Source organism: Aquarana catesbeiana, linkage group LG12 (assembly GCF_042186555.1).
Source record: "Aquarana catesbeiana isolate 2022-GZ linkage group LG12, ASM4218655v1, whole genome shotgun sequence".
Taxonomy (NCBI): domain Eukaryota; kingdom Metazoa; phylum Chordata; class Amphibia; order Anura; family Ranidae; genus Aquarana; species Aquarana catesbeiana.
In genome coordinates, this window is record NC_133335.1 from 235,957,870 (window position 1) to 235,968,916 (window position 11,047).

Consider the following 11,047-nt stretch of genomic DNA (forward strand, 5'->3'; position numbering starts at 1 on the left):
GCATGACGCCGATGCGCCAAGGCCAGGGCCCGCCCGCGTCAATGAACAGGAGGGTGACGGGTCCCGGACTGAGCGCATTGCAACCCCGGGGAGTAAACCGGACGGATCCCAGCACTGGATGTGCATAAAAATTAGATAAATAGATGACAATGTATGGACTGTGGAAAGGGGATGAGAAATAGGAAAGAATGAAAATAGGGACGAAAACAAAAACAACTCAATAATGAGTACAAAAATGGAAGCAAAAAGAAACATTTCCTTGCCTTGAATTGAATCAATATAGCAAGGAAAACAACAAAATACACACTCACTCTTTGCACTGAATACAATCACTGTGCAAAGAAGTGTAGGATATAAAAAACTTTAGCCCTGAATTGAATCAGTATTTATCTGACTAAAGAAAAACAACAAAACTAAATAAAAAACTATAAATAAAAATAAAAACTTTAGCCCTGAATTGAATCAGTAGTTTTCCTGACTAAAGGAAAACAACAAAACAACAAAAACTTTAGCCCTGAATTGAATCAGTATTTATCGGACTAAAGGAAAACAAAACAAACAAGAAAAACCGAAAAAGCAGTTTTAGCCCTGAATTAAATCAGTGTTGGTTTAGCTAAAGGGAAAAAGGGAAAATAACAAAGACCAAGACAGGAGGAAAATAATTACATGGAAGAGATAAATATGTATAAGAGTTCCTAAATGGCGTAAGGGACAAAACAAAAGCAGAGTTATGTTGTAATTGTATTAAAAGAGTGTATGGTAGAGGAATTAAAAGGAGGAAAGTGTTAAAAAAAGATGGGAAGAAAATTGATTCAAGTTGTTTATACTAAATGAAGTCAATATGCAAAGGCAATTGTTAAGAATAGAAATATATATAAACAAGACTATATATGCGACTCTTGCATTGAAATAAATCAATGTGCAAGAGGGGGACCAAAGGTCTCTATCAAATGAATTATAATACAGCGAGAAAAAGAGAGGTGACAAAAAATATGTACCTAAAAATTTTTTTGGGAGGTCGGTAGAATAAAGGAAAAAACAAGGTAACAGAAAATAGATAAAGGGTAAATTGTATAGAGTATGTGTGAGCATGAATAGGTGGATTGATAAGGTCACAGGAAACGGGTGTCTACTACCCTGGTTACCGTACAACAAAAGGGGTTGTGACCTATCCACATTGTTTTTACGGAAAGCACCAACATGCCTCCATCCCAATGAATACAAAGAAATTAGAGGATAGAAGCGGGACTTTGCATGAGGCATGTTGGTGAATGTGTTAACTGAGTAGTATGTGTTGGTGTAAATCTTAAAGATGGGTGCTATACAAGGTAATATCCACAGATAGTATTGTAGGATAATCATGGTATAAAATTTTAATAGCATAGGTACTTGAGCCAGATACAATCATAAAAGTACACATCTCGGACCATAGTTGAACATGTTAACAGCAGTATATTAAGAGGCAAAATTCCAATAATGGTTGCACAGTTACAAGAAAAAGTACATTGTACAGTAAATGGGTGTATCAATAATTAATAACTCAACGCGTTTCTTGGCTTGAAACCAATCATCAGGAGTCCGATGCAATTTAGCTGTATTGAGACAATGAGGTATCTATTAGTGTATGGACAGATATTTGTAGGGGAGATACACCGAAAATGTAGATTTCTATATACTCACAAAAAATGCATTAAATAATGGTGATCTGTATTTTGAAATACAACATTGGTCTGGGTCCATAGAGTCTCCCCCGGGGTTGAGGCAGAGAGCACACACCATGTGACCGTCAGCCACGGCAGCCAAAGTGACCCCAGCGCCCGTGAAGGCCGCCAGGCAGGGACAATTGGCGAGGCTGGAGAGTGTGGAAGAGACTGTGGAAAAATTAGGAAAAAGTGTGTAAGCTAATGTCTAAATGTGATAGGTAAGAAATGAGTCAGACATTTTCAGTGTATCTCCCCTACAAATATCTGTCCATACACTAATAGATACCTCATTGTCTCAATACAGCTAAATTGCATCGGACTCCTGATGATTGGTTTCAAGCCAAGAAACGCGTTGAGTTAATAACTATTGATGCACCCATTTACTGTACAATGTACTTTTTCTTGTAACTGTGCAACCATTATTGGAATTTTGCCTCTTAATATACTGCTGTTAACATGTTCAACTATGGTCCGAGATGTGTACTTTTATGATTGTATCTGGCTCAAGTACCTATGCTATAAAAATTTTATACCATGGTTATCCTACAATACTATCTGTGGACATTACCTTGTATAGCACCCATCTTTAAGATTTACACCAAGACATATTACTCAGTTAACATATTCACCAACATGCCTCATGCAAAGTCCCCCTTCTATCCTCTAATTTCTTTATATTCATTGGGATGGAGGCATGTTGGTGCTTTCCGTAAAAACAATGTGGAAAGGTCACAACCCCTTTTGTTGTACGATAACCAGGGTAGTAGACACCCGTTTCCTGTGACCTTATCAATCCACCTATTCATGCTCACACATACTCTATACAATTTACCCTTTATTTATTTTCTGTTACCTTGTTTTTTTCCTTTATTCTACCGACCTCCAAAAAAATTTTTTAGGTACATATTTTTTGTCACCTCTCTTTTTCTCACTGTATTATAATTCATTTGATAGAGACCTTTGGTCCCCCTCTTACGCCATTTAGGAACTCTTATACATATTTATCTCTTCCATGTAATTATTATTTTCTTCCATGTAGTTATTATTTTCCTCCTGTCTTGGTCTTTGTTATTTTCCCTTTTTCTCTTTAGCTAAACCAACACTGATTTAATTCAGGGCTAAAACTGCTTTTTCGTTTTTTCTTGTTTGTTTTGTTTTCCTTTAGTCAGATAAATACTGATTCAATTCAGGGCTAAAGTTTTTGTTGTTTTGTTGTTTTCCTTTAGTCAGGCAAACTACTGATTCAATTCAGGGCTAAAGTTTTTATTTTTATTTATAGTTTTTTATTTAATTTTGTTGTTTTTCTTTAGTCAGATAAATACTGATTCAATTCAGGGCTAAAGTTTTTTATATCCTACACTTCTTTGCACAGTGATTGTATTCAATGCAAAGAGTGAGTGTGTATTTTGTTGTTTTCCTTGCTATATTGATTCAATTCAAGGCAAGGAAATGTTTCTTTTTGCTTCCGTTTTTGTACTCATTATTGAGTTGTTTTTGTTTTCGTCCCTATTTTCATTCTTTCCTATTTCTCATTCCCTTTCCACAGTCCATACATTGTCATCTATTTATCTAATTTTTATGCACATCCGGTGCTGGGATCCATCCGGTCTACTCCCCGGGGTTCCGATGCGCCCAGTCCGGGACCCGTCACCCTCCTGTTCATTGACGCGGGCGGGCCCTGGCCTTGGTGCATCGGCGTCATGCTCCCCACATCCTGTCTGCGGCGTCGATGCCGCCTCGTGCGGGACTTTCGGTGGTTTTCCATCTCCGGGCTCAGGCGCTGTATGGGATGGTGGGCGGCTGTATTTTCTAATTGGCTGTCCTTCCCTCTCCACACCGCGTCACCACGCCCACGCATGACGTTGGCGTGAGCGCGCCCCTGACCTGCAGCACATAAACGGCGGTCTCTGTCCGGGCGTCTTGAGATCTCGTCATGCAATCGGGACATCTGGTTGGCTTGGCACTCACCACTTAGGTAATTCCTTTATACATTGTCACTTTGGTTCACCCACATCAGCAATGGCTTCTCAGTTGCATATACACTCTATCTCCTCAACATTTTCCCACACTTTCTATATCTCTCAGCTCCTCTCCACACACTCATAGTTTAGCTTTGTCATTCTCACTCATCTCTTAACTATCACATTTAGATATTAGCTTACACACTTTTTCCTAATTTTTCCACAGTCTTTTCCACACTCTCCAGCCTCACCAATTGTCCCTGCCTGGCGGCCTTCATGGGCGCTGGGGTCACTTTGGCTGCCGTGGCTGACGGTCGCATGGTGTTTGCTCTCTGCCTCAACCCCGGGGGAGACTCTATGGACCCAGACCAATGTTGTATTTCAAAATACAGATCACCATTATTTAATGCATTTTTTGTGAGTATATAGAAATCTACATTTTCAGTGTATCTCCCCTACAAATATCTGTCCATACACTAATAGATACCTCATTGTCTCAATACAGCTAAATTGCATCGGACTCCTGATAATTGGTTTCAAGCCAAGAAACGCCTTGAGTTAATAACTATTGATGCACCCATTTACTGTACAATGTACTTTTTCTTGTAACTGTACAACCATTATTGGAATTTTGCCTCTTAATATACTGCTGTTAACATGTTCAACTATGGTCCGAGATGTGTACTTTTATGATTGTATCTGGCTCAAGTACCTATGCTATTAAAATTTTATACCATGATTATCCTACAATACTATCTGTGGACATTACCTTGTATAGCACCCATTTTTAAGATTTACACCAGCACATACTACTCAGTTAACATATTCACCAACATGCCTCATGCAAAGTCCTGCTTCTATCCTCTAATTTCTTTGTATTCATTGGGATGGAGGCATGTTGGTGCTTTCCGTAAAAACAATGTGGATAGGTCACAACCCCTTTTGTTGTAGTCAAATACATGACAAATCTGCTGTCCCCACTGCCCCAACCACCCAAACCACAGGTCCTTTGGCTTCAAGGCTTCAATAATAAATCACCTTCTACCTGTGGCATCTGTGTGGGATGTATGTACATCACTTATCTCCACAAAAGGCACATACACTTCTCAGTAAGGGCAGGATTTATTCTTTGATCTATTTAGATATTGTAAAATTTGGGGAAGTTAACTCAATGGTGTAGAACTTGTTAGTGAGTTATCCGTAATCGGGAACTGCATTTTCAGGGCTTGGTGGCCCACTTTTATTTTAAAATAAAGCAAACTTCCTTACATCAGGGTTTCCCATGAAGGGTTTCAGCTTCATACATTATTCCAAGCAGAAGGAAAAAGGTCAAAACAATACCAAGTCTCCTGGCTCCTTCTTTTTGCAGCATCGTTGCTTGTGCCCTTGTCCTCCAGTCCAAATAACAGCACACCTTGGCTCACATATCACAGCTTTAGCTTTGCTTCAGCTCTCTTTAGTTGCAGCTCCCTGATGCATAGGCTCACTCCGTGGTCCCTCTCTCTGTTCTCCTGCAGACCTCTTGGTTCTCTCAGTCCTCTCGACTCTCTCAGTCCTCTTAACACTCTTCAAACTAGGGCCCTCCTGAATCCAGCATGAAGTACAATCTCCTGTCTCCTAACAGGAGCCCTGACCTGCTGTCAGGCTTTTGATTATATTGACTATGCACTTCTGCACACACACCCTCTAGACTTGTTCAGCCCTCTCGACTCACTTGGTCTTCTTGATATTCTTCAAACTAAGGCCTTCCTGAATCCAGCTTGGAGTACAGTCTCCTGAGTAGAGCACACCTGTCTCCTAATGGGAGCCCTGACCTGCTGTCAGGCCTTTGATTATAATGGCTGCACACCCACCCTCTAGACTTGCTTGGTCCTCTTGATACTCTTCAAACTAAGGCCTTTCTGAATCCAGCTTGGCGTATAGTCTCCTGAGTAGAGCACACCTGTTTCCTAACGGGTGCCCTGACCTGCGGTCAAGTCTTTGATTATAAGGGCTGTGCACACCTGCACACACACCCTGTTGGTCTCCAGCAAGACCTGGACACTGGGTAAAGGCTTCGTCCCACCCAAGACTCTTTGAATTCTTTGCACTCCGGATCCCAAACTTGGGATTACAAAACCCAAAGAAAGTTGAAGAACCTCCTTTCTCAACCTATCATGAACATTCTGGGGTTCCTCACTCTGCAAACCCTGTGTCACTTCTTCTGCCTGCTTTTACACAATGGCAGGGCCTCGCACAATATATTCTGGCCACTGTGGCTTTCATGTTTTCTTTCATGCATTTGTGATATTTGAATCTCAGATTGATCTGATCTGCTTTTATACTGACCATGTTCATTATTTCCGTCTACAGACAGCTATGGGAAAGGGATGATCAGAGTGCAGAAACACACAAAAAAAAATCCACTGGAAACGTGACGACGACCTCTGCCAAATGATTAGTGGTGCCATTACTTGGCACCTGTAATGTGCGGCCAAATCCTGGATCTTTTCACTTTTAGAATCATGTCTTTTTTATGTTACTCTATTTATAATAAAAATGTAAATTTGTTTACTGGGGATTTCCACTTCAAAAAGAATGTATAGTCTTATTTTTTAAGACCTGTAAAAGAGATCAGTTTTATATAAAATGTTATTATTGTGCATTTTTATTTTTGAAAAATAAAAAAAAATCACTTGTGTCTATGTATAGTTTGTAATTCTCCATGTAGATGTTGGTTTTACCTACTGCTTCCTGCTTTTCAGTGCTATATAGCGGTTGTGCTGTAGTGTTGCAAGTCTACGAGTTGGCTGACTCACTGAAAACCATGCACCCCCTGTGTGGCTATCGAACACCAGCAGTACTCAGCTGTCTGGCAGAGCCATTGCAGGAGCCAATCTGCCCTGCCCTGGACTTGTACAATTATTTGTGTTTTTATTGTCATAGTAGTATCATGTCATTGTCTATGTGCAATTACCCCGGGGTAAGTTACACCTTTTGCTTTGATGCAACTGGGCGCAGTGGCTGCAATTGATGGCACAGTGGTTGCATTTGATGGGCAAAATGGCCGAATTTGATAGGCACGGTGAGGCTGCAATTTATGTTTTGTGTTTTTTTGTTTTTTTTAAGTATTTTTCAGAATTTTTCAGTTTGTTTGCGCCCCTCCCAAAAATTTGAGCACCAGCCACCACTGATCATATGCAGCCACTTGTGTCGATCATATGCAGCCACTTGTGTCCATCATATGCAGCCACTTGTGCCCAATATATGCAGCCACTTGCGCCCGTCATATGCAGCCACTTGTGTCGATCATATGCAGCCACTTGTGTCCATCATATGAAGCCACTTGTGCCCGATATATGCAGCCACTTGCGCCCATCAAATGCAGCCACTTGTGCCCAGTATATGCAGCCATTTGTGCCCATCAAATGAAGCCACTGTGCCCATCAAATACAGCCACTTTGCCATCAAATGCAGCCCCTGTGCCCTGCATATGCAGCCACTGTACCCACCAAATACAGTCACTGTGCCCATCAAATACAGCCACTGTATCCATCAAATGCAGCCACATGTGCCCGTCATATGCAGCCACATGTGCCCGTCATATGCAGCCACTTGTGCCCATCAAATGCAGCCACTTGTGTCCAGTATATGCAGCCATTTGTGCCCATCAAATGCAGCCACTTGTGCTCATCATATGCAGCCACTTGTGCCCATCAAATGCAGCCACTTGTGCCCGTCACATGCAGCCACTGTGCCCATCAAATACAGCCACTGTGCCCATCAAATGCAGCCCCTGTGCCCAGCATATGCAAACCCTGTGCCCAGCATATGCAGCCGCTGTACCCACCAAATACAGTCACTGTGCCCATCATGTGCAGTCACTGTGCCCATCAAATACAGCTACTGTGTCCATCAAATGCAGCCACTTGTGCCCGTCAAATGCATCCACTTGTGCCCACCGCCCCCCCCCCACTCGCAGGGCCTGTGGCTCTGGCAGCAGCTTCTACCTCACTGCGCGTGGCTCTGACAGACCCCTCCCCCGGCACTTCCTGCAGGCAGGCAGCAGCTCCTCTCCAAGACAGTGCACCAGAGCGACGGCAACCTCTGCTCCAGCGTGCGTGTCCTCAGCTCTTCTTCCTAAGCGTCAGGCATCCAATAGGGTAGCCTGGCGCTTTGGCCAATCAGGAAACAGGTCTGGTGCCCTGCCTCCTGATTGGCGGGGAGGAAGGTTAGAGTGAAAATAGCGAAAATTTATTTGCTATCATCACACACTTGGGTGGGATCAGGGCGCACTCTCTGCACCCCAAGCCCACCCTATTTTGAAGCCTCTAATCTAATCAGGTGCTTCAAAATGTACCACCCCTCCCGCCCCACCATAGGAATCCATGCGTCTGAAAGGGGCCTGGGTGCATGGATTGGGGGGGGCACGGAGATTAGACAGTACACCGTCTGGAATTATGTGCCTGATTTGATCGTATTCAATGTGAAGGAACTGTTTATTTTAATAAGGCCTGGAGTGTTTATAATGGAGGGCACTTAGATCTTTTTATTTATCCACATGTCTCTGGGGGATAATTTTGGAGATCCGGATTTCTATTTCCTGCCAACGCGCTGTTGACTTCCTGTTAGCTCAGGGATCCGTTAACTCAGGTGAGTGATGCAAGTATCTTGGAGGTGGAGGGATTGTCACCAATTGCCCGTGTTTCTGGATTCATTTCAACACATGAATGCTCCTTGCTGTCTGGGATCTGTGGTTCATCTCACTGGATATATAGACTTTTATTAGTATTTTTATGGAACTCTGATTGACTATTATTTGCGCTGCACTTCTTTTTTGACTAGTTCTCCAAGATGTTTGGAACTACCTACCTGCTGTAGGACAGTGGTCACCCTTTTCTTGCTTTTATCAGGCCCTTGAGGCACTGTTTTTCTCCACTGGTACCAGCAATGGAACTTCATTCTCCCACTGAAACTGATGGAGGGGCAGGATTCCTCCCAAGAACACCAAGAATGGGGCCCAATGACACCAATTATAAGGCACAATTACTCCCAATTACACCAACTATGATAATTCCTCCCACTGACACCAATGATGGGGCACAATTCCTCTTAATGACACCAGCAATGGGGCACAATTTCTCCCACTGTCCCAAGAATCGAGCCCAACGACACCAATCACAAGGCACAATACCTCCCAATTACACCAGTGAAGGCAATTCCTTCCAATGACACCAATGATGGGGCACAATTCCTCCCAATTACACCAATGATGGCAATTCTTTCCAAAAACACCAATGATAGGGCATTGTTTATTCCCAATGACATTGAGACTTTTTCTATTCTCAATGGCCACCATTCGACCCCCTTTACAGTGTAAGTAAACCCCTCTATCGTTTTCAGCCAAGGAAGCTGCCATCTATGGCATCTATTTAATCTACAACTGCCATGATGCTGCACATGTGATCAGTTAAGACACCAGCCATGGATGGTTTGACAGTTTGGTTGAGAGCACAACCAATAGGAATGTTACATTTCGGGCACGTGCCGGAAATGAACCAGTTTTTTGAAAATATCCCAAGCTTTAAACATCTCACGGAGACTGTTCAATCCATCATCCGAAAATGGAAAGAGTATGGCACAAATGCAAACCTACCAAGACATGGCCGTCCACCTAAACTGACCGGCCGGGCAAGGAGATCATTCATCAGAGAAGCGGCCAAGAAGCCCATGGTAACTCTTGAGGATCTGCAGAGATCCACAGCTCAGGTGGGAGAATCTGTCCACAGGACAACTATTAGTCGTGCTCTCCACAAATCTGCCCTTTATGGAAGAGTGACAAGAAGAAAGACATTGGTGAAAGAAAGCCATAAGAAGTCCTGTTTGTAGTTTGTGAGAAGCCATGTGGAGGACACAGCAAACATGTGGAAGAAGGTCCTCTGGTCAGATGAGACCAAAATTGAACTTTTTGGCCTAAAAGCAAAACACTATGTGTGGCGGAAAACTAACACTGCACATCACCCTGAACACACCATCCCCACCGTGAAACATGGTGGTGGCAGCATCATATGGTGGGGATGCTTTTCTTCAGCAGGGACAGGGAAGCTGGTCAGAGTTGATGGGAAGATGGATGGAGCCGAATACAGGACAATCATAGAAGAAAACCTGTTAGAGTCTGCAAAAGACTTGAGACTGGGGCGGAGGTTCACCTTCCAACCGGACAACGACACGAAACATACAGCCAGAGCTACAATGGAATGGTTTAGATCAAAGCATATCCATGTGTTAGAATGGCCCAGTCACAGTTCAGACCTAAATCACATTGAGAATCTGTGTAAGACTTGAAAGATGCTGTTCACAGACGCTCTCCATCCAATCTGACATAGCTTGAGCTATTTTCACTGTCACTGTCTAGATGTGCAAAGCTGGTAAAGACATCCCCAAAAAGACTTGTAGCTGTAATTACAGAGAAAGTATTGACTCAGGAGGGCTGAATACAAATGCCCTCCGCACTTTTCACATATTTATTTGTAAAATATTTTGAAAACCATTTATCATTTTCCTTCCACTTCACAATTATGTGCCACTTTGTGTTGGTCTATCACATTAAAATCCCAATAAAATACATTTAAGTTTTTGGTTGTAACATGACAAAATGTGGAGAATTTCAAGGGGTATGAATATTTTTTTAAGGCATTTTATCTTTGAAATACAGTTCAAAGAGGTTTGTTCAGCACTTCTCCCCCGGGCTTGGCTTTATTAGTTAAATTACAAAACATCGGTCAGAATTACAAAATAGAAGGTTAGAGAAAGTCATGAAAAACTGCAAACATGTGAAAATTAAACAGAACTGAGGTTTGTGGTGGCAAAAAAAAAGGGAAGTAGAATGCCGAGAATCCAATCTGTATAATTGGGGGTCAGCATAAAACTGTTTGGGCTTCCTGATATTTTCTAGACATTTTTTTAATGTGAATATAATTATATTTCATTTCCCTAATAACTGTAATCAGATCATGCTGAAGACGAGTTCAAAAGTGTTAGGTAAACCTCAACAATGAACTTCTCTTATTTGCCTCTTTTTATATCATTGGAAGCTTTTTGTTATGTCTGTGCACAAAAATACCTATTGATCCTGCCAGAAATCTTGTGAGCTCTTTGTGCGCTCTGCCTGTGCTGCACTCTTATGCCCCGTACACACGGTCGGACATTGATCGAACATTCCGACAACGAAATCCTCGGATTTTTTCCTACGGATGTTGGCTCAAACTTGTTTTGCCTACACACGGTCGCACAAAGTTGTCGGAATTTCCGATCGCCAAGAACGCGGTGACGTCAAGCACGTACGACAAGACTAGAAAAGGCCGGTTCAGAACCAAGCGCAGCACCCTTTGGGCTCCTTTTGCT